Consider the following 23,797-nt stretch of genomic DNA (forward strand, 5'->3'; position numbering starts at 1 on the left):
TTTTTCATAAATAGATTAAACGTTGGGTGCGGACCTTCATCGTCAGGCTCTGAAGCACGCCGAGTTTGGCCAAGGAAAGCAAAAGCGGCAGGGTTTGGAAGAGTCCGGGAGCAAGCAGTGTCACTTCTCCAGTGTTTTCGCTTAGGCATAGCAGCCACGAGTGCCTTCTAAAATGCTGTCTTGGCAGCGGTGGGATTCGAACCCACGCCCCCGAAGAGACTGGAGCCTTAATCCAGCGCCTTAGACCGCTCGGCCACGCTACCTTGTGAGGGCACCTTCCGTGGTCCATTTTCGACAATTTTTTCTTTTAATGTCTCTCTTCTCCACAGTTAAATCCGTCGAAATTCTACGTGCCTTGAAGGAGCACCTCGACAGGTGGAAAGGCCTCCTAAATACAGGGGGGACGCAGTTACACTCCTGGAGGCCCCCCTCCCTGCAGATTGCAATTCCATCTCTAATCAAACACACCTGAATTACCTAATCAAAGCCTTTGGGCCATCCTCCAAAATGGCAGCCAGCTTTGTCGCAGTTAAACTTAAAATCATGAGGTAGCTGTCAGATCACCAAAAAAATCTCAATGAGTCAAATTGGCTAACTCCATCATTATAGACTAGACATTTGTTATTATTATGTTTAAATTCATTTTTGAAGTGACATTATTACCGTCCCTGATTCAAGAGGGTGCAGATTTTCAGCCGCTTTTGCGCCTTTTCGGATCACTCTTAAGGTGTCTGGCCCTCTTTAAAATCACTGCTGGCAGCGGTGGGATTCGAACCCACGCCCCCGAAAAGACTGGAGCCTTAATACAGCGCCTTAGACCCCTCGGCCACTCTACCCTGACGTGGCTCGATTCGTGGGCCGTTTTCGCCAACTTTTTCTTTTAATGTCTCTCTTCTCCACAGTTAAATCCGTCGAAATTCTACGTGCCTTGAAGGAGCACCTCGACAGGTGGAAAGGCCTCCTAAATACAGGGGGGACGCAGTTACACTCCTGGAGGCCCCCTCCCTGCAGATTGCAATTCCATCTCTAATCAAACACACCTGAATTACCTAATCAAAGCCTTTGGGCCATCCTCCAAAATGGCAGCCAGCTGTGTCGCAGTTAAACTCAAAATCATGAGGTAGCTGTCAGATCACCAAAAAAATCTCAATGAGTCAAATTGGCTAACTCCATCAGTATAGACTAGACATTTGTTATTATTATGTTTAAATTCATTTTTGAAGTGACATTATTGCTGTCCCTGATTCAAGAGGGTGCAGATTTTCAGCCGCTTTTGCGCCTTTTCGGAGCACACTTAAGGTGTCTGGCCCTCTTTAAAATCACTGCTGGCAGCGGTTGGATTCAGACCCACGCCCCCGAAGAGACTGGAGACTAAATCCAGCGTCTTAGACCCCTCGGCCACGCTACCCTGACTTGGCTCGATTCGTGGGCCGTTTTCTGGGCATTTTTTTTTTCATAAATAGATTAAACGTTGGGTGCGGACCTTCATCGTCAGGCTCTGAAGCACGCCGAGTTCGGCCAAGGAAAGCAAAAGCGGCAGGGTTTGGAAGAGACCGGGAGCAAGCAGTGTCACTTCTCCAGTGTTTTCGCTTAGGCATAGCAGCCACGAGTGCCTTCTAAAATGCTGTCTTGGCAGCGGTGGGATTCTAACCCACACCCCCGAAGAGACTGGAGCCTTAATCTAGCGCCTTAGACCGCTCGGCCACGCTACCTTGTGAGGGCACCTTCCGTGGTCCATTTTCGCCAATTTTTTCTTTTAATGTCTCTCTTCTCCACAGTTAAATCCGTCGAAATTCTACGTGCCTTGAAGGAGCACCTCGACAGGTGGAAAGGCCTCCTAAATACAGGGGGGACGCAGTTACACTCCTGGAGGCCCCCTCCCTGCATATTGCAATTCCATCTCTAATCAAACACACCTGAATTACCTAATCAAAGCCTTTGGGCCATCCTCCAAAATGGCAGCCAGCTGTGTCGCAGTTAAACTCAAAATCATGAGGTAGCTGTCAGATCACCAAAAAAATCTCAATGAGTCAAATTGGCTAACTCCATCATTATAGACTAGACATTTGTTATTATTATGTTTAAATTCATTTTTGAAGTGACATTATTGCTGTCCCTGATTCAAGAGGGTGCAGATTTTCAGCCGCTTTTGCGCCTTAGACCAGCGCCTTAGACCGCTCGGTCACGCTACCTTGTGAGGGCACCTTCCGTGGGCCATTTTCGCCAATTTTTTCTTTTAATGTCTCTCTTCTCCACAGTTAAATCCGTCGAAATTAGACGGTTTTTAAAGAGGGCCAGACACCTTAATGGCGCTTTTCCACTGCTGGTACGGCTCGGTTCGGCTCGGTACGGTGCGACTCGGCGCGGAACTGTTCGGCTCGCTTCGCTTTACCACTGCGTGGTACGACTCGACTCGGTACGGCACGGTTCGGTTCGCTTTAGCTCGGTTGCTTTTCCACCGCAGTTAGTACCTCTAGATAGTCCATAAAAATAAAAAGCGTCCATTCAGTAAACGGGGCGCGGCGATTAGGACGGGGGTTGGCGGACGAGCGCGCTGACCCCCCGAAATTTTTGGGGGGTCGGCCGACGCCGCAGGCCGACCCTCCCCGGGCGCCCGACCCACGCGGGCAGGGTCGGGGTGACCCGACCCCCTCAGGGCCCCGACGGGAGTGACCCGAAGCCCGAGGCCACCCCAAGCAGTTCTGCCTTCGTCCTTGGTGGGGCGCCACACGTGCCCCGTCCCGCTAACCCATTATTTGTCCGATTGACCACTAGAGTGACCAGACCCCCCCCACCCCCGTCCCACTAACCCACTTTTTGTCCAATAACCCACTATATGGCGGAAATGCCCCCCCATCACGCGCCCTAGCCCGTGCTTCTAGCTCCCCCACGGTCCGAGATACGGGGCCCAACAGAAAAGGGTGCACTTCAGAAGGAAGGGTCCCAGAGGCTCGGGACTCTGGGGTCTGAGAGGGCCCCTAGGGACCCCTCACCACCCCAAAGGACGATCCGCTGGGACTCGTCATTTCCGAGATATTGACCGTTTTGTCCAAAAGACCCTTATGTATAAGTGGGTGTATCTTGGGGGTGGAGCCGAGTTGGAGCTCCAAACTCCGGGTGGGAGTAGGGCCCTTTGGGTCCCTTCGGAACCCACCGTCCCCAGCTTCTAGGTCCTTCCGGTTCCGAGATACGGCAACTTCCTGTCCAGCTTTGACCGGGTGTATCTCGGGAACAAAGCCGAGTTCGAGCTCCAAACTCGGGGTGTGGGGAGGGCCGATGGGTCCCCTTCAGACCCCACCGTCCCCAGCTCCTAGGTCCTTCTGGTTCCGAGATACGGCCACTTCCTTTCCAGCTTTGACCGGGTTTATCTCGGGAACCAAGCCGAGTTTGGGCTCCAAACTCTTGGTGTGGGGAGGGCCCATGGGTCCCCTTCAGACCCCACCGTCCCCAGCTCCTAGGTCCTTCTGGTTCCGAGATACGGCCACTTTCTTTCCAGGTTTGACTGGGTGTATCTCGGGAACCAAGCCGACTTGGAGCTCCAAACTCTGGGTGTGTAAAGGTACCCATGGGCCCCCCAGGACCCCAGAGTATGGAGCCCAAAGTCGGCTTGGTTCCTGAGTTATGCCCGGTCAAAAAGTGCTAAGAACTAAGCCGGGTAGAGCAACTGTCCGCGAAGCCTATATTTGGTACAATGGAATAAATGCTACGTGGGATCATCCCAAGAAGCCACTATTTGTTCAATAACCCACTATTTTTGTAAAATACTAACCCCGCCCTTCATTCAACAAGCTGCAATCGGACAGAATCCCACGTGCCATCGATTGAATGGGGATTCAGAGAGTTTCTCTGATAGACATTTGAATTAAAGTTGCTGTCATGATGAAAACCATTTTACTGCACTCAGGGGCCTCCCCTGAGTCCGTAGCACCAAGTCCCATCCCATAATTCCATTGACCGCGAAACCACTATTTTTACAATGGAACAAATGCTACGTGGGATGTCCATAGCTCTGGTCAGGAAGGGTCTAGAGCCTCCATTTTTGCACTCAGGTCTAAGTCCCATCACCCTCTAACAGAATCCAGAGTTTCAAGAAGATTGGAGAAACTCAAAATCTCGACCCGAAAAAACCGACAGGGGGTATGGTATATGTTATATCCCTGTCGGTTTTTTCGGGTCGGAAAAAAAGGTTTCTCCAATCTTCTTGAAACTCTGGATTCTGTTAGAGGGTGATGAGACTTAGACCTGAGTGCAAAAATGGAGGCTCTAGACCCTTCCTGACCAGAGCTATGGACATCCCACGTTGCATTTATTACATTATAAAAAAATAATGGGTTCGTGGTCAGTGGAATTATGGGATGGGACTTGGTGCTACGGACTCAAGGGGGGCCCCTGAGTGCAGTAAAATAGTTTTTATCATGATTTGGAACTTTCATTAATATGTGTTTCACAGAAAATGTGTCCCATCCCACGTAGAATTTATCTCAGTACCAAAACGTGGTTTCAAGGACACCCATTTTAATGCAAACTAAACACTGAAATGACTTGAAAATTAGTGAGATGTGTTCAGTGGAGTGTGCTTAGTACAGTAGAGGTGGTTGGGCCTGAAAAAGTAGTTTTTAATCATCTGGAAGTCCCGTTGGAGACATGGGTGACAGCCATTTAACCACTGAACGTATGGGAATGTTTGTTTTTCTCGAATATCTCAAAAACCACACGGCGAAAAAATTTCAAACTCGGGTCGTCTGTAGGCCTCGAGGAGCCCTATCCAATGAGCCCACTCCCGTCCCCGAGGGCCTCGGGGCCTGGGAGTTACGTCCGGTCAAAGTCGCAGCTTTGTCGGCTTATATCTCGAGAACCCCTGGCTCAATGTTCCCCAAACTCTATTAGATTGTAGTGCTGGACGGGCTCTTTCGAATGAGCCCACCCCCGAGGTCCAACTCGCCCGGGTCCCCGAGTTATAGCCGTTCAAAGTCGGGGGACCCAGCGAACGGCAAACCACTAGGGGGCGTCCCCGCGGCCCGCCACCGCCCTGGTTCGAGTCGGGGCCCCCGTGGGACCTCCTCACCCCAATTTGAGCTCTCTGGGTCTTCGCGTTCCCGAGATATGAGCGATTTTGTTCCCGAGATCGTGACGTCATCAGCGGGCGCCATGTTAGAACGCGCCCGACGGTTTTCGGCTAATATCTCCGCGAAAACACGGCCAAAATTCATAATTTTTTATCATTCTTTTCAGCTCAACTAGACGGTTCCAAAGAGCCCAGCCACGGCCGGATCCGTTGCGTTTTCGCTTAGATAAATGTGTATTTTCATCTCCATCTCTGGCCCCCGGGGGCCCACGGGGCCGTGGGTGGTCTCAAAGTAAAGGTCTCGTCCCCCTCTAAACGAGTTACAATTTTGGTGTCCGTAAGACCCAGTGGGACATCACAAAAAATTAATACGTCGCTGCTCACATCAGTCACCAAGCACAATCAATGGCCTCATCACAAACGGGGGTTGGGAAACGCTTAGAAAGCGGCTAGGGCCCTCAAACTCGGGGGCCCCACTCAGGGACGGGAGACGACGGAACTCGCCGAGTTTCGGGCTCCTGCGACCTTCCGTCTCCTCACGGGAGCGCGTTCTGTCGGTTTGACCTTTTTGACCCCGTGACGTGTTTTTCACCCTTTCGACCGCCGAACGAGGCCCCAGGGCCACCAAACTTTTAGGGCCGCACCAGGGGGCCGTGGCGAGAAGGAAAATGGCGTCCCCTAGTCGATCGGACGTTTCTAAGCGAAGTCCGCGAAACCGTTGTGGTGATTCATTTAATGGGCGAGTGGGATTTTCATGGAAAGGTCCCAGGGGCCCCAAATTCGGCACGGTGACCCCTGGGCCCGCCCCGAGCGACGTACCGAAAGCACCGGGCCCTAGAGTAAAGGCAAATATATTTTAGCCTCTATGCAAAATCTCTCCCTCGAGGCTGTTTCACTCTCACACTGAAAGAGCCTTTCAGGCCTTTAAATGATTTGATGGCGGGGGAGGGGCGATTTTTTGCAAAGGCCCTCGAGTTCCAGGATTCGGGGCCCCGCGTCAGGGGCCCCTGGAGAGTCGGACTCCAAAGTCCCGGGGTGCCACGACCCTCCGTCTGCGTACAGGGGCCATTTGCAGGCATGTCGGTTTTGGCCACTTTTTCGGCATTTTCGGCCAAAATGGCAGCCAGCTGTGTCGCAGTTAAACTCAAAATCATGAGATAGCTGTCAGATCACCAAAAAAATCTCAATGAGTTAAATTGGCTAACTCCATCATTATAGACTAGACATTTGTTATTATTATGTTTAAATTCATTTTTGAAGTGACATTATTGCTGTCCCTGATTCAAGAGGGTGCAGATTTTCAGCCGCTTTTGCGCCTTTTCGGAGCACACTTAAGGTGTCTGGACCTCTTTAAAATCACTGCTGGCAGCGGTGGGATTCGAACCCACGCCCCCGAAGAGACTGAAGCCTAAATCCAGCACCTTAGACCCCTCGGCCACGCTACCCTGATGAGGCTCATTTCGTGGGCCGTTTTTTGGCCATTTTTTTTTTCATAAATAGATTAAACGTTGGGTGTGTACCTTCATCGTCAGGCTCTGAAGCACGCCGAGTTCGGCCAAGGAAAGCAAAAGCGGCAGGGTTTGTAAGAGACCGGGAGCAAGCAGTGTCACTTCTCCAGTGTTTTCGCTTAGGTATAGCAGCCACGAGTGCCTTCTAAAATGCTGTCTTGGCAGCGGCGGGATTCAAACCCCCACCCCCGAAGAGACTGGAGCCTTAATCCAGCGCCTTACACCGCTCGGCCACGCTACCTTGTGAGGGCACCTTCCGTGGGCCATTTTCGCCAATTTTTTCTTTTAATGTCTCTCTTCTCCACAGTTAAATCCGTCGAAATTCTACGTGCCTTGAAGGAGCACCTCGACAGGTGGAAAGGCCTCCTAAATACAGGGGGGACGCAGTTACACTCCTGGAGGCCCCCCTCCCTGCAGATTGCAATTCCATCTCTAATCAAACACACCTGAATTACCTAATCAAAGCCTTTGGGCCATCCTCCAAAATGGCAGCCAGCTGTGTCGCAGTTAAACTCAAAATCATGAGGTAGCTGTCAGATCACCAAAAAAATCTCAATGAGTCAAATTGGCTAACTCCATCATTATAGACTAGACATTTGTTATTATTATGTTTAAATTCATTTTTGAAGTGACATTATTGCTGTCCCTGATTCAAGAGGGTGCAGATTTTCAGTCGCTTTTGCGCCTTTTCGGAGCACACTTACGGTGTCTGGCCCTCTTTAAAATCACGGCTGGCAGCAGTGGGATTCAAACCCACGCCCCCAAAGAGACTGGAGCCTAAATCCAGCGCCTTAGACCCCTCGGCCACGCTACCCTGATGAGGCTCGTTTCGTGGGCCGTTTTCTGGCCATTTTTTTTTCATAAATAGATTAAACGTTGGGTGCGTACCTTCATCGTCAGGCTCTGAAGCACGCCAAGTTCGGCCAAGGAAAGCAAAAGCGGCAGGGTTTGGAAGAGACCGGGAGCAAGCAGTGTCACTTCTCCAGTGTTTTCGCTTAGGCATAGCAGCCACGAGTGCCTTCTAAAATACTGTTTTGGCAGCGGTGGGATTCGAACCCACGCCCCCGAAGAGACTGGAGCCTTAATCCAGCGCCTTAGACCGCTCGGCCACGCTACCTCGTGAGGGCACCTTCCGTGGGCCATTTTCGCCAATTTTTTCTTTTAATGTCTCTCTTCTCCACAGTTAAATCCGTCGAAATTCTACGTGCCTTGAAGGAGCACCTCGACAGGTGGAAAGGCCTCCTAAATACAGGGGGGACGCAGTTACACTCCTGGAGGCCCCCCTCCCTGCAGATTGCAATTCCATCTCTAATCAAACACACCTGAATTACCTAATCAAAGCCTTTGGGCCATCCTCCAAAATGGCAGCCAGCTGTGTCGCAGTTAAACTCAAAATCATGAGGTAGCTGTCAGATCACCAAAAAAATCTCAATGAGTCAAATTGGCTAACTCCATCATTATAGACTAGACATTTGTTATTATTATGTTTAAATTCATTTTTGAAGTGACATTATTGCTGTCCCTGATTCAAGAGGGTGCAGATTTTCAGCCGCTTTTGCGCCTTTTCGGAGCAAAAAAGAGACTGGAGCCTAAATCCAGCGCCTTAGACACCTCGGCCACGCTACCCTGACGAGGCTCGTTTCGTGGGCCGTTTTCTGGCCATTTTTTTTTTCATAAATAGATTAAACGTTGGGTGCGTACCTTCATCGTCAGGCTCTGAAGCACGCCGAGTTCGGCCAAGGAAAGCAAAAGCGGCAGGGTTTGGAAGAGACCGGGAGCAAGCAGTGTCACTTCTCCAGTGTTTTCGCTTAGGCATAGCAGCCACGAGTGCCTTCTAAAATGCTGTCTTGGCAGCGGTGGGATTTGAACCCACACCCCCGAAGAGACTGGAGCCTTAATCCAGCGCCTTAGACCGCTCGGCCACGCTACCTTGTGAGGGCACCTTCCGTGGGCCATTTTCGCCAATTTTTTCTTTTAATGTCTCTGTTCTCCACAGTTAAATCCGTCGAAATTCTACGTGCCTTGAAGGAGCACCTCGACAGGTGGAAAGGCCTCCTAAATACAGGGGGGACGCAGTTACACTCCTGGAGGCCCCCCTCCCTGCAGATTGCAATTCCATCTCTAATCAAACACACTTGAATTACCTAATCAAAGCCTTTGGGCCATCCTCCAAAATGGCAGCCAGCTGTGTCGCAGTTAAACTCAAAATCATGAGGTAGCTGTCAGATCACCAAAAAAATCTCAATGAGTCAAATTGGCTAACTCCATCATTATAGACTAGACATTTGTTATTATTATGTTTAAATTCATTTTTGAAGTGACATTATTGCTGTCCCTGATTCAAGAGGGTGCAGATTTTCAGCCGCTTTTGCGCCTTAGACCCAGCGCCTTAGACCGCTCGGCCACGCTACCTTGTGAGGGCACCTTCCGTGGGCCATTTTCGCCAATTTTTTCTTTTAATGTCTCTCTTCTCCACAGTTAAATCCGTCGAAATTCTACGTGCCTTGAAGGAGCACCTCGACAGGTGGAAAGGCCTCCTAAATACAGGGGGGACGCAGTTACACTCCTGGAGGCCCCCCTCCCTGCAGATTGCAATTCCATCTCTAATCAAACACACCTGAATTACCTAATCAAAGCCTTTGGGCCATCCTCCAAAATGGCAGCCAGCTGTGTCGCAGTGAAACTCAAAATCATGAGGTAGCTGTCAGATCACCAAAAAAATCTCAATGAGTCAAATTGGCTAACTCCTGTTGAGTCAAATTATATAAAATAGAAGTATTTATTCTTGCAAGAATAGGAGCAGTCTAATACACAGTTGTTACCCTGTGCAGAAGAGTGACACCCCCCAGACAGACTGAACTAGCTTTTATCTTAGTTTCAAGGCCTTCTTCCCCCCAGAGCCTTCCTCCCAGTAGTTTTCCATAGACGTCACTAGTTGGCCCACTAAGCTCCCCTGCACTAAGTGGCCTTCTGACATCTAGGTCAGAGGTCCTTGTTCGTCTGTTCTCTGGAGTGTCTCCCTCTTCTGCCTCCCCAGGTACATAAACAGAATCCTCTCTCACTACAAGTGAGAGACACACATGTGACATTCTTTGAATCATCTATATTTTACTAAAGATCAATGAATATAATTAAAATTGCCACTACAACTCCTCACTTTTTATCATTCTGATTACCCATAATCACAATAATAAACAATAAAACAAATTTTAAGTCATATCATCACACTTATACTCTTCATCTCTGATTTTTTGCATAAATGATCACTCTCCTTGAACCTGTGAAGAAAAGTTTAGAATGAAGAAGCATAAGGCTGTTTTTGTGGGGGAAAGGCCCCGTAATATTTTAGCTAGCAAGTAAACATTTTTACGACGCCGGGCTAAGCGAGAAATCACTGTTCCTGCGCTCCTGTAAACAGACCCTCAGTCACGCCAGTAAGGAAAAAGGTAGTTATAACATAGTAAGGAAACAAACAGATAAAGTATAATAAAAATCACTCAGTTTCAAACCCTATCTTTGTACGCCATCTCGTAACACGGATGACCGCTGCTTGTAACCTTCTTTAAATCTTTTGCCCTTAATCTTTCTCAGAAAATAAACAAATAGAAGAAAAACAAACAGAACATACATTTAACACATATCTCACTGTAGCTCCCGCTACCTGTATCGTCGCATAATTTTGTTCATCCTTGGGATAGACTGTCATTTTCACCAATTGAACAGACAGCATGTTTCACCTGTCACTGTAATCATATTCCCCCATGAATAACAAAATTATTAGAATAACAATCCTAACTCCTATCATTAAGCCTTTTCCATTAATCTACACCCATCTCCATATTTCACCTCGGTTTTCCTAACCATATTTTGTTCACTTCTAATTCAATTTAGTAAGCTCTATTTAATGCCATATTTAACAAAATCTAACCAGAGAAGTCTTATAATTTTGTCCATTCTTCTAACCAATGCAGTTGTTCAATATTAACTCTAATATTTCCATTACAGACACAATCAATATATTTTCTACATTTACAATCAAATCAATACCTAGTTTGATTCAATCAAACAAAATCATCACGAAAACAGATTATTCTGTTAAACTTAAACCATCAGTTGTGTTGATCATCTCGTTCGCCCCATGGACGTTCCGTGTTCTTTTACCTTTAACTTTCAATTCAAACATGCTGTGGTTCTACTTAATAAGCTTCAACAATTATCCCTACAATTTACATTAATTAATAGATCTTCTCTTCCCAAAAACATTTTCCTTAAATATTTCCTAATGAATAAGTAACCAATCAAATCTTTTGATCTACTGTATATCAATACTAAGCCCTATTTTGATTTAATCAAATAAAATCCTCAAAATAATCACAAAACCACATTCTTAAACCATTAGTTGGTTCACATCCTCCTCCAGGCGTGTTGATCATCTCGTTCGCCCCATGGACTATGGGATGGTTGTGGCCTGTTGGTGTAGGTGAGAGGCTTGGACCCAGGTGTCACACTCTCCAACCATTTTCTGATCCTTATAAGGTTTTCCCTTATATCACGACCGCACCCCCACTGGAGTGAACTTTCACCTGTGAATGGAGACCTTAAGTATTTTGTTAGTGGCCGCTTGTCTAGCAGCTCGTCCCCTTTGGTGTGACCTGTGGAATCAACAACCTGAAACATTATCTCCGGATAATTTCTTGCTCACTTAATAGCACTCGGGGTCCTTTTACCCTGAAAAACACTCAACCCCTGTCCTCATGTCCACACAATATTTATACATTTGGAAGAGAATTAGTTCTGTTTGATCCAATCCATCCTGACATTCTGTAAAAGGAAAATTTTAAGTTATGCGCTGCGCAGGTGTAGCACCTTTCTGCCACAATAATAACCCAGGCCAGGATAGTTAGCCAAATTCATCCATAACCATCATTTTATTGGCACATGTTGCCCTGTCTCCCAATCCTGCATGCTCTCTGTAAAGAGAAACAAATTTCGAGGTTATTGTCAGATAGTAAAGTACGTAGTTTCTTTTGTCTACTGTTCTCCCGTGGCCTTCGATGCCCTGGCGTTTCCTGTTGAAACAATCTTTGTTATTGGTGTGTGCACACTCACAGACATCAATTTTGTTAGGCAGAAAAAATGGCTTCTTTCAGGGCTTTTATCAAATTACCCCTAGTGTTCTCCCAACATTTATTCAGCAACTGTGAACCCCTTAATAAACCATATTTGGCAATTGTTATACCATCTCCCTCTTGATGCACGACACACCTCGAGCATCAATTTAACATAACATTTAACATAGTGTTTTTATAAAGTTTGCCATCAACACTAACCCAAACGTTGTCCTTCAGACAAATTCCCTCCAGACATCTTTCTCTGCCTCTGAAACAAAAATATTACATTCTTCACTTAAAGCCACAATCTCATCTTCTTATCGAAGTATTTGAAAGGCAACGGCCCTCAGTCTCACAGCGAATCTTGCTTTTCAGGCCTGTTGTTTGGTCTCTCAAGTCAGTCATCTACAAACATTTCCAAAGTCATCAATTTTCCCTATCAGGTCAAGTCGTGCTGTACAGACTTGGTCAATGTCAGTCAATCATTTCTCCCCCTTTGTTCACAATAATCATAAATGTGAGAGGCTCTCTTGATAATTTCATGTTGACTTAGCCAATATGTCACTTTGTTGTTTCCCTCAAATCTACAACATTTTCATTTATCTCAGCCCATGCCAGATGTTGATCTACAACTACACAATTCCAATTTACTTAAACTGATCTTCAAATCTACATTATGTATGACAAAAGTATTACTACCAGACAGAGCTTGATGGCCAATCAACTTAAAGCTTGTCCCATGTTCTGTATTGTCTTTTCATCAGAATTATCAGCTTCTTTAAAATTTGTCATTTGCCTTAACCCATCTGTAATGATAAACTCATTCCAGAGGTTAATGACGCAATATACACACCATTCAGGCGGAATATTAGTGCCCCAAACTAATACATACAAGACATAAAGTGCTGTCACCATCACACACACTCATACTAGACACACATATGTTAACTGCTCATTCTCAATGTTCACTTTTCTTTATATTATTGCTAAAAGATTTAAATTTTAAATAAGATTTTAACCTTTCCATTTTTCCTGTAGCTTCTACCTAATTTTACATGGTATCTTAACCACTTTCAAAGCACGTCTTGTTCATTATTCATTTGATTTTTAGACAAGTCAGCTGGGTTGTTTTGTTTCATTATCATTATTTTGCTTCAGCTTGCTCTAGCAGGCAGATAACAGAAAGACAGACACAGTTACCATCCCTTCCTCCAACTCAGGCAGTCTCTCTCACTATAAATAAATTTCTAAGACTGTAACTTATATAAAATGTAATATTAAATTCGTTACACTAATCTTTGACCATTCACCTTTGTTATCCAGACTTTTCTTAAATCTACAAGAGCTGTCTTCATCTTTAGCCACCACCATGTCTAACGACCTTCAGGAGTTAAAACTATGTCATAGACCTATTAGTTCAAAATCAACACTATGATTTTCCTTGCCCATAAGGCAAACCAGTACATAAAAAGTTTTGCTACTGTCTCCACAACAACTAATGGGAATCACTTCATGGCCTCAGCTGGCTCTTGAAAGCCCACTCCTGTTAGCCCTTTATCTATAATCTCCATCAGGGTGTTTTCCCCTGGCATATTTGCAGACGCTTGTCACAAATAAAAAAAACAAGCCATACAATGAATGCGGTTTCTGGTGATTGGTATTAGAGGAACACTCACGTTTCTGGGTCAGACTGCCTGTAACTCCTCACAGCTCATCCGCCCTAACGATAAAGGATGCTGCTGGCCTCACAGTCATCCGCTCCACTCTCATACCTTTCTCACATAAACACCTCCATCTTGAGATGCCAGTGACTTTACGTGATCCACTCTGGCTTGGGTTGCCCCCTGTCTGGCCAATAGAAGGTCTTACCCGTCATAGAGATGGTCACTCGTGCCCACTGGTGACCGCTCTTTCCCATCACAGGCTGTTTGCTTCAACAGAACTCAGCTGTTTTCTAGAGCTTAGGAAAGGCACGTTCAAGAGTCACCAGAGCCATTCGGATTGCCTAATAGTGTTCACACAGGGAGACAGGTCAATAACAACAGTATTTAATCACTTAAATCCATTAACTATCTTAAAAGCAGCAACCAAGCTACTTGGATTATACTCAGTGAATTTAGATCACAACCGTACATTCAGTGTACTTCATCTGTAGCCGGAGCCATCAGTCCTGAATGGTGGAGACTAAATGAGACAAAGAAGTTACTGGTCCTAAAATAAGCTAATCAAAATGTCATCTCTATCTGTATTATTGTTTTAAATACTTCTTTAAAGTCATTCAGTTTTATTTTTAAAACATCTCTGTGTCTATGATCTTCAACTGAAACACTGTGCTTTACTTATTATCACAGATACCAGCTTTTAGCTGACTCATTGAATGAGAGAGACTCTGAGACTCTATTGGATGGTACACTGCTCTCTCATATACTTCTAACATCAAACATTTATCTATCATCTTTTAACTCTATCCCAGCTTAAGGCATCTTTGCCAGAAATTACATACGGTTTCAAATAAACATATTATTTATATTTGTCTTTTGCCCACCTCAGGGAATTTAGACATTACAAATTTCCACTCAGATTGAGTCTCTGTCACACTGGCAGTTTCAGGCACAGCACACATCAGATTTTAGATAAGCGAACTGTTTCAATACAGCCCATAACAAACTTATGTTTTGAAAGCAAAACATCAGCTTCTAGTTCTTTCATGGTCAACTTTTCAAGCTGTTTGTTTAATCAGATGCCTTTCAACACATTTTACATTTAGCAACTGTTAATTCAGTAGCCTACTGCTTCTGCTTATTTGTTCTTACATAATGGTAATTATTCTAGTTCTCAATAACGTTTCACATTTCTCAATCTCAATTTTAGTTGTCAAGTTCTCAATTACCATAACTTAATATCTGACTTCAAAAGTTTTCTCTTCTAGGAGTTTATCAGTCTCCAATCAGGATTCACACTAACTTTGACAAGGCTACTCTGCATCTTTTGCAGTTATTATAAATCATCTTTGAGATCTGTCTCTCTATATTACCTTTACATATTTTGCAACTCACATTTGTTGGAGTCACAAAAGGATTCACTTTAAGACTTCAATCTTTGACCTTGTTTTTTATCTCTTATTTCTCAGACCAAAAAATTGTCACTGTCGTCATTTAAACACTGATCTATTTTCAACCCTACATTATTATCAGAAATGTGTCACGTGTTAAATGGTCCTACTGACCACAGTCAAGACAATCTCTGTCATCTGGTTGGTTCGTGTGTCAGCCTCAACTACAGCATCAGACACCTTGCAGTTTGATCACTGTGAGCTTCCAAAGGGCTTCAACTTAACTGCACGCCCTTGAAGCAGTGTCCCATTCAGGAATGTAAACAGACCCACTGATAAGCAGTTCTCTGTATTCCTTTGACCATCCACCAATGGCGGATTCAATCACAATAGCCAAATCATAATCTTCATCATTATTATTGGCAGAACATTATACATTATTGATTTCCAGAATCTTTGGACATAGCTGTCTTTACACCTTACTAATTTGGTATTATCATCAACAACACTAATTACAAGTACTGTTGCTGTTATCCCAGCTTATCTTTTACAAAACATCATCTGCAAATCTCTTCAAAGTGAGATCTTCAGAGCAGAGCTGTTTACAGCATTTGCTCTCTTCTGTCTCACTATTTATTTACTTATTTATTTTCCCGGACTGTTCCGTTACTCTTCATAAAGTGTAACAATTTGTACATCATTATTTTCATTTCCACTGGTTTGAAGCCTTTTTTCCTTCCATCACATTATTGTCTCAGTCTTATCTCTACTGTTTCTCCAAAACAGATTATATCACTCAGTCCGTAAATTACACAGACAACCATTATAGCTACTTGCTTCAATACCCTTATTTTCTTAACATTAATAAAATAAGGCAGATATATCATCATTTCAATCATTATTTTATCAAAATCTAGAATTGCTCCCCATTCTGCTTAAAACATTCTTCATATCATGTTAATCCCTGTCAATCATACAATGCCTTATTTTATTCTAAAACTTTTCATATCATTTAAACATTTTACATTTGACTTCCATAAATTCTATCAGACCATGTCTATTTTCATCACATATAGTTTTCTACTATATTTCTCCTTTCTTTTCCCTACATGCCAGTTCCTTCATTATCCTCTCCTTTCTTTTCCCAAACATGCCAGTTCCTTCATTATCTAACCAGTACATGATTGTTTGAACAATCCCCACACACACATATCTCACACACCAACCTTTTTGTTTTTTTCACTTCCCTCTTCCACCAAGTCTCACTTACCGTTCCCTCTATTTCACACAGACAGCCTTATTGCTTCTTGCTACTTCAATCCTTGTCATATAAATTTAAGTTCTATAGACATCTAATGTCATGCATCCATTTACTGGATGAAGAAGTAAAAACATTATTTCTCCTGGCAGTTCGACATTTTATCTTCAACTGAACAATCCATTATCTGTTCACATTTTTTACACACATGTTGAACGCAGCCACAACAACCTTTTGTCCCGCTGCCCTGTTCCACTGATTCTCGCACACTCTTAGTCTATTTGTGCTCATGGTAGCTCATGATCATGGTATTTTCTCAGTTTTTTTTCCAATATCTAAAACATACATTTCCCCCCATACTTTCCTAGTTCTACAGAAAACCGGTGTATCAAATTTGGCATGCTTACTCTGAGATTTTCCCATACTGGCTGTTTTCTGTTCTCTGTGGATTTCTCTTCAACGCGCGTTTTCTTTAATCTGTTAGGCGTCCCTAAACAAATCCGATTCTTTCTTTTAACCCAAATCGGTCGGGTTGCACTATTAGTGCCCTCCTAATTATGGTTTACCAAAAAATTCTGGTTCCCCCTAATTAGCCTCAGTACCTAAAAACAATTTGCTCCGTCGTGGAACAACTAATTTTCAGGGTACCTATCTGTTTGAAATCTCTTGATCTGTTACAGTTCTCACTTAATCCCAGATTATTTATCTGCTTGAAATTTCTTGTTCTGTTGCAGACCTCAATTAATCTCAGATTTTTCCCTCGTATCTGTTTGAAATTTCTTGATCTATATAGATCTCAATTAATCTCAGATTACGTACCACAGAAACAGCCTTCAGCCAATATGGTTCAATTTTACTCTTCTCCCCAATTAAACTGAATTTAATTAACTTACCCAAAAGAAAATAAATTGAACTGTCTCTTACCAGAGATGCTTCTGTTGCCACCTGCGGGTTCTTTAGATTCCAGTGGTCGATTCTCCCGGCCCTGATATCGGTCGGCCCCTCTCTCTCAAGTTTACGAGGTAGAGCTGGAACTTACTTAGTCCAGGTGGCCAAACACCGTCCGATCTCAGGTCCAGGAGGCACGTCCAAGGAATCCCACTTCTGACACCAAAACTGTTGTGGCAAAAATTCATCTCAAACAAACATCACTGCGTAAGAGACACTCAGAGTCAAATTATATAAAATAGAAGTATTTATTCTTGCAAGAATAGGAGCAGTCTAATACACAGTTGTTACCCTGTGCAGAAGAGTGACACCCCCCCAGACAGACTGAACTAGCTTTTATCTTAGTTTCAAGGCCTTCTTCCCCCCAGAGCCTTCCTCCCGGTAGTTTTCCATAGACGTCACTAGTTGGCCCACTAAGCTCCCCTGCACTAAGTGGCCTTCTGACATCTAGGTCAGAGGTCCTTGTTCGTCTGTTCTCTGGAGTGTCTCCCTCTTCTGCCTCCCCAGGTACATAAACAGAATCCTCTCTCACTACAAGTGAGAGACACACATGTGACATTCTTTGAATCATCTATATTTTACTAAAGATCAATGAATATCATTAAAATTGCCACTACACTCCATCATTATAGACTAGACATTTGTTATTATTATGTTTAAATTCATTTTTGAAGTGACATTATTACCATCCCTGATTCTAGAGGGTGCAGATTTTCAGCCGCTTTTGCGCCTTTTCGGAGCACTCTTAAGGTGTCTGGCCCTCTTTAAAATCACTGCTGGCAGCGGTGGGATTCGAACCCACGCCCCCGAAGAGACTGGAGCCTAAATCCAGCGCCTTAGACCCCTCGGCCACGCTACCCTGACGTGGCTCGATTCGTGGGCCGTTTTCTGGCCATTTTTTTTTTCATAAATAGATTAAACGTTGGGTGCGTACCTTCATCGTCAGGCTCTGAAGCACGCCGAGTTCGGCCAAGGAAAGCAAAAGCGGCAGGGTTTGGAAGAGACCGGGAGCAAGCAGTGTCACTTCTCCAGTGTTTTCGCTTAGGCATAGCAGCCACGAGTGCCTTCTAAAATGCTGTCTTGGCAGCGGTGGGATTTGAACCCACGCCCCCGAAGAGACTGGAGCCTTAATCCAGCGCCTTCGACCGCTCGGCCACGATACCTTGTGAGGGCTCCTTCCGTGGTCCATTTTCGCCAATTTTTTCTTTTAATGTCTCTCTTCTCCACAGTTAAATCCGTCGAAATTCTACGTGCCTTGAAGGAGCACCTCGACAGGTGGAAAGGCCTCCTAAATACAGGGGGGACGCAGTTACACTCCTGGAGGCCCCCCTCCCTGCAGATTGCAATTCCATCTCTAAACAAACACACCTGAATTACCTAATCAAAGCCTTTGGGCCATCCTCCAAAATGGCAGCCAGCTGTGTCGCAGTTAAACTCAAAATCATGAGGTAGCTGTCAGATCACCAAAAAAATCTCAATGAGTCAAATTGGCTAACTCCATCATTATAGACTAGACATTTGTTATTATTATGTTTAAATTCATTTTTGAAGTGACATTATTGCTGTCCCTGATTCAAGAGGGTGCAGATTTTCAGCCGCTTTTGCGCCTTTTCGGAGCACACTTAAGGTGTTTGGACCTCTTTAAAATCACTGCTGGCAGCGGTGGGATTCGAACCCACGCCCCCGAAGAGACTGAAGCCTAAATCTAGCACCTTAGACCCCTCGGCCACGCTACCCTGACGTGGCTCGATTCGTGGGCCGTTTTCTGGCCATTTTTTTTTCATAAATAGATTAAACGTTGGGTGCGGACCTTCATCGTCAGGCTCTGAAGCACGCCGAGTTTGGCCAAGGAAAGCAAAAGCGGCAGGGTTTGGAAGAGTCCGCGAGCAAGCAGTGTCACTTCTCCAGTGTTTTCGCTTAGGCATAGCAGCCACGAGTGCCTTCTAAAATGCTGTCTTGGCAGCGGTGGGACTTCTCCACAGTTAAATTCGTCGAAATCCTACGTGCCTTGAAGGAGCACCTCGACAGGTGGAAAGGCCTCCTAAATAGAGGCGGGACGCAGTTACACTCCTGGAGGCCCCCTCCCTGCAGATTGCAATTCCATCTCTAATCAAACACACCTGAATTACCTAATCAAAGCCTTTGGGCCATCCTCCAAAATGGCAGCCAGCTGTGTCGCAGTTAAACTCAAAATCATGAGGTAGCTGTCAGATCACCAAAAAAATCTCAATGAGTCAAATTGGCTAACTCCATCATTATAGACTAGACATTTGTTATTATTATGTTTAAAATCATTTTTGAAGTGACATTATTGCTGTCCCTGATTCAAGAGGGTGCAGATTTTCAGCCGCTTTTGCGCCTTTTCGGCGCACACTTAAGGTGTCTGGACCTCTTTAAAATCACTGCTGGCAGCGGTGGGATTCGAACCCACGCCACCGAAGAGACTGAAGCCTAAATACAGCACCTTAGACCCCTCGGCCACGCTACCCTGACGTGGCTTGATTCGTGGGCCGTTTTCTGGCCATTTTTTTTTCATAAATAGATTAAACGTTGGGTGCGGACCTTCATCGTCAGGCTCTGAAGCACGCCGAGTTTGGCCAAGGAAAGCAAAAGCGGCAGGGTTTGGAAGAGTCCGCGAGCAAGCAGTGTCACTTCTCCAGTGTTTTCGCTTAGGCATAGCAGCCACGAGTGCCTTCTAAAATGCTGTCTTGGCAGCGGTGGGACTTCTCCACAGTTAAATTCGTCGAAATTCTACGTGCCTTGAAGGAGCACCTCGACAGGTGGAAAGGCCTCCTAAATACAGGGGGGACGCAGTTACACTCCTGGAGGCCCCCCTCCCTGCAGATTGCAATTCCATCTCTAATCAAACACACCTGAATTACCTAATCAAAGCCTTTGGGCCATCCTCCAAAATGGCAGCCAGCTGTGTCGCAGTTAAACTCAAAATCATGAGGTAGCTGTCAGATCACCAAAAAAATCTCAATGAGTCAAATTGGCTAACTCCATCATTATAGACTAGACATTTGTTATTATTATGTTTAAATTCATTTTTGAAGTGACATTATTGCTGTCCCTGATTCAAGAGGGTGCAGATTTTCAGCCGCTTTTGCGCCTTTTCGGCGCACACTTAAGGTGTCTGGACCTCTTTAAAATCACTGCTGGCAGCAGTGGGATTCGAACCCACACCACCGAAGAGACTGAAGCCTAAATACAGCGCCTTAGACCCCTCGGCCACGCTACCCTGACGTGGCTTGATTCGTGGGCCGTTTTCTGGCCATTTTTTTTTCATAAATAGATTAAACGTTGGGTGCGGACCTTCATCGTCAGGCTCTGAAGCACGCCGAGTTTGGCCAAGGAAAGCAAAAGCGGCAGGGTTTGGAAGAGTCCGCGAGCAAGCAGTGTCACTTCTCCAGTGTTTTCGCTTAGGCATAGCAGCCACGAGTGCCTTCTAAAATGCTGTCTTGGCAGCGGTGGGACTTCTCCACAGTTAAATTCGTCGAAATTCTACGTGCCTTGAAGGAGCACCTCGACAGGTGGAAAGGCCTCCTAAATACAGGGGGGACGCAGTTACACTCCTGGAGGCCCCCCTCCCTGCAGATTGCAATTCCATCTCTAATCAAACACACCTGAATTACCTAATCAAAGCCTTAGGGCCATCCTCCAAAATGGCAGCCAGCTGTGTCGCAGTTAAACTCAAAATCATGAGGTAGCTGTCAGATCACCAAAAAAATCTCAATGAGTCAAATTGGCTAACTCCATCATTATACACTAGACATTTGTTATTATTATGTTTAAATTCATTTTTGAAGTGACATTATTGCTGTCCCTGATTCAAGAGGGTGCAGATTTTCAGCCGCTTTTGCGCCTTTTCGGAGCACACTTACGGTGTCTGGCCCTCTTTAAAATCACTGCTGGCAGCAGTGGGATTCGAACCCACGCCCCAAAAAAGAGACTGGAGCCTAAATCCAGCGCCTTAGACCCCTCGGCCATGCTACCCTGACGAGGCTCGTTTCGTGGGCCGTTTTCTGGCCATTTTTTTTTTCATAAATAGATTAAACGTTGGGTGCGTACCTTCATCGTCAGGCTCTGAAGCACGCCGAGTTCGGCCAAGGAAAGCAAAAGCGGCAGGGTTTGGAAGAGACCGGGAGCAAGCAGTGTCACTTCTTCAGTGTTTTCGCTTAGGCATAGCAGCCACAAGTGCCTTCTAAAATGCTGTCTTGGCAGCGGTGGGATTCGAACCCACGCCCCCGAAGACACTGGAGTCTTCATCCAGCGCCTTAGACCGCTCGGCCACGCTACCTTGTGAGGGCACCTTCCGTGGGCCATTTTCGCCAATTTTTTCTTTTAATGTCTCTCTTCTCCACAGTTAAATCCGTCGAAATTCTACGTGCCTTGAAGGAGCACCTCGACAGGTGGAAAGGCCTCCTAAATACAGGGGGGACGCAGTTACACTCCTGGAGGCCCCCCTCCCTGCAGATTGCAATTCCATCTCTAATCAAACACACCTGAATTACCTAATCAAAGCCTTTGGGCCATCCTCCAAAATGGCAGCCAGCTGTGTCGCAGTTAAACTCAAAATCACGAGGTAGCTGTCAGATCACCAAAAAAATCTCAATGAGTCAAATTGGCTAACTCCATCATTATAGACTAGACATTTGTTATTATTATGTTTAAATTCATTTTTGAAGTGACATTATTGCTGTCCCTGATTCAAGAGGGTGCAGATTTTCAGCTGCTTTTGCGCCTTTTCGGAGCAAAAAAGAGACTGGAGCCTAAATCCAGCGCCTTAGACACCTCGGCCACGCTACCCTGACGAGGCTCGTTTCGTGGGCCGTTTTCTGGCCATTTTTTTTTTAATAAATAGATTAAACGTTGGGTGCGTACCTTCATCGTCAGGCTCTGAAGCACGCCGAGTTCGGCCAAGGAAAGCAAAAGCGGCAGGGTTTGGAAGAGACCGGGAGCAAGCAGTGTCACTTCTCCAGTGTTTTCGCTTAGGCATAGCAGCCACGAGTGCCTTCTAAAATGCTGTCTTGGCAGCGGTGGGATTTGACCCACACCCCCGAAGAGACTGGAGCCTTAATCCAGCGCCTTAGACCGCTCGGCCACGCTACCTTGTGAGGGCACCTTCCGTGGGCCATTTTCGCCAATTTTTTCTTTTAATGTCTCTGTTCTCCACAGTTAAATCCGTCGAAATTCTACGTGCCTTGAAGGAGCACCTCGACAGGTGGAAAGGCCTCCTAAATACAGGGGGGACGCAGTTACACTCCTGGAGGCCCCCCTCCCTGCAGATTGCAATTCCATCTCTAATCAAACACACTTGAATTACCTAATCAAAGCCTTTGGGCCATCCTCCAAAATGGCAGCCAGCTGTGTCGCAGTTAAACTCAAAATCATGAGGTAGCTGTCAGATCACCAAAAAAATCTCAATGAGTCAAATTGGCTAACTCCATCATTATAGACTAGACATTTGTTATTATTATGTTTAAATTCATTTTTGAAGTGACATTATTGCTGTCCCTGATTCAAGAGGGTGCAGATTTTCAGCCGCTTTTGCGCCTTTTCGGAGCACACTTACGGTGTCTGGCCCTCTTTAAAATCACTGCTGGCAGCAGTGGGATTCGAACCCACGCCCCAAAAAAGAGACTGGAGCCTAAATCCAGCGCCTTAGACCCCTCGGCCATGCTACCCTGACGAGGCTCGTTTCGTGGGCCGTTTTCTGGCCATTTTTTTTTTCATAAATAGATTAAACATTGGGTGCGTACCTTCATCGTCAGGCTCTGAAGCACGCCGAGTTCGGCCAAGGAAAGCAAAAGCGGCAGGGTTTGGAAGAGACCGGGAGCAAGCAGTGTCACTTCTTCAGTGTTTTCGCTTAGGCATAGCAGCCACAAGTGCCTTCTAAAATGCTGTCTTGGCAGCGGTGGGATTCGAACCCACGCCCCCGAAGAGACTGGAGCCTTCATCCAGCGCCTTAGACCGCTCGGCCACGCTACCTTGTGAGGGCACCTTCCGTGGGTCATTTTCGCCAATTTTTTCTTTTAATGTCTCTCTTCTCCACAGTTAAATCCGTCGAAATTCTACGTGCCTTGAAGGAGCACCTCGACAGGTGGAAAGGCCTCCTAAATACAGGGGGGACGCAGTTACACTCCTGGAGGCCCCCCTCCCTGCAGATTGCAATTCCATCTCTAATCAAACACACCTGAATTACCTAATCAAAGCCTTTGGGCCATCCTCCAAAATGGCAGCCAGCTGTGTCGCAGTTAAACTCAAAATCACGAGGTAGCTGTCAGATCACCAAAAAAATCTCAATGAGTCAAATTGGCTAACTCCATCATTATAGACTAGACATTTGTTATTATTATGTTTAAATTCATTTTTGAAGTGACATTATTGCTGTCCCTGATTCAAGAGGGTGCAGATTTTCAGCCGCTTTTGCGCCTTTTCGGAGCAAAAAAGAGACTGGAGCCTAAATCCAGCGCCTTAGACACCTCGGCCACGCTACCCTGACGAGGCTCGTTTCGTGGGCCGTTTTCTGGCCATTTTTTTTTTCATAAATAGATTAAACGTTGGGTGCGTACCTTCATCGTCAGGCTCTGAAGCACGCCGAGTTCGGCCAAGGAAAGCAAAAGCGGCAGGGTTTGGAAGAGACCGGGAGCAAGCAGTGTCACTTCTCCAGTGTTTTCGCTTAGGCATAGCAGCCACGAGTGCCTTCTAAAATGCTGTCTTGGCAGCGGTGGGATTTGAACCCACACCCCCGAAGAGACTGGAGCCTTAATCCAGCGCCTTAGACCGCTCGGCCACGCTACCTTGTGAGGGCACCTTCCGTGGGCCATTTTCGCCAATTTTTTCTTTTAATGT

The 23,797-nt window shown here is 45.6% G+C and overlaps 6 non-coding genes across 6 annotated transcripts; all 6 read right to left on the reverse strand.

Moving 5' to 3' along the window:
* Positions 1-181: 181 nt before the first annotated feature.
* trnal-aag (transfer RNA leucine (anticodon AAG)) lies at positions 182-263 on the reverse strand. The gene has a single exon. It is a non-coding gene; the product is annotated as a tRNA-Leu (tRNA).
* Positions 264-7,305: 7,042 nt separating this feature from the next.
* On the reverse strand, positions 7,306-7,387 carry trnal-uag (transfer RNA leucine (anticodon UAG)). Its single transcript has one exon. It is a non-coding gene; the product is annotated as a tRNA-Leu (tRNA).
* A 221-nt stretch (positions 7,388-7,608) lies between these two features.
* On the reverse strand, positions 7,609-7,690 carry trnal-aag (transfer RNA leucine (anticodon AAG)). Its single transcript has one exon. It is a non-coding gene; the product is annotated as a tRNA-Leu (tRNA).
* Positions 7,691-17,719: 10,029 nt separating this feature from the next.
* On the reverse strand, positions 17,720-17,801 carry trnal-uag (transfer RNA leucine (anticodon UAG)). Its single transcript has one exon. It is a non-coding gene; the product is annotated as a tRNA-Leu (tRNA).
* A 3,053-nt stretch (positions 17,802-20,854) lies between these two features.
* Positions 20,855-20,938, reverse strand: trnal-uag (transfer RNA leucine (anticodon UAG)). The gene has a single exon. It is a non-coding gene; the product is annotated as a tRNA-Leu (tRNA).
* Positions 20,939-22,545: 1,607 nt separating this feature from the next.
* trnal-uag (transfer RNA leucine (anticodon UAG)) lies at positions 22,546-22,629 on the reverse strand. The gene has a single exon. It is a non-coding gene; the product is annotated as a tRNA-Leu (tRNA).
* Positions 22,630-23,797: the final 1,168 nt, after the last annotated feature.

This window comes from Rhinichthys klamathensis, unplaced genomic scaffold (genome assembly GCF_029890125.1).
Source record: "Rhinichthys klamathensis goyatoka isolate OS25496 unplaced genomic scaffold, OSU_Roscu_1.1 h1tg000035l_1, whole genome shotgun sequence".
NCBI lineage: Eukaryota > Metazoa > Chordata > Actinopteri > Cypriniformes > Leuciscidae > Rhinichthys > Rhinichthys klamathensis.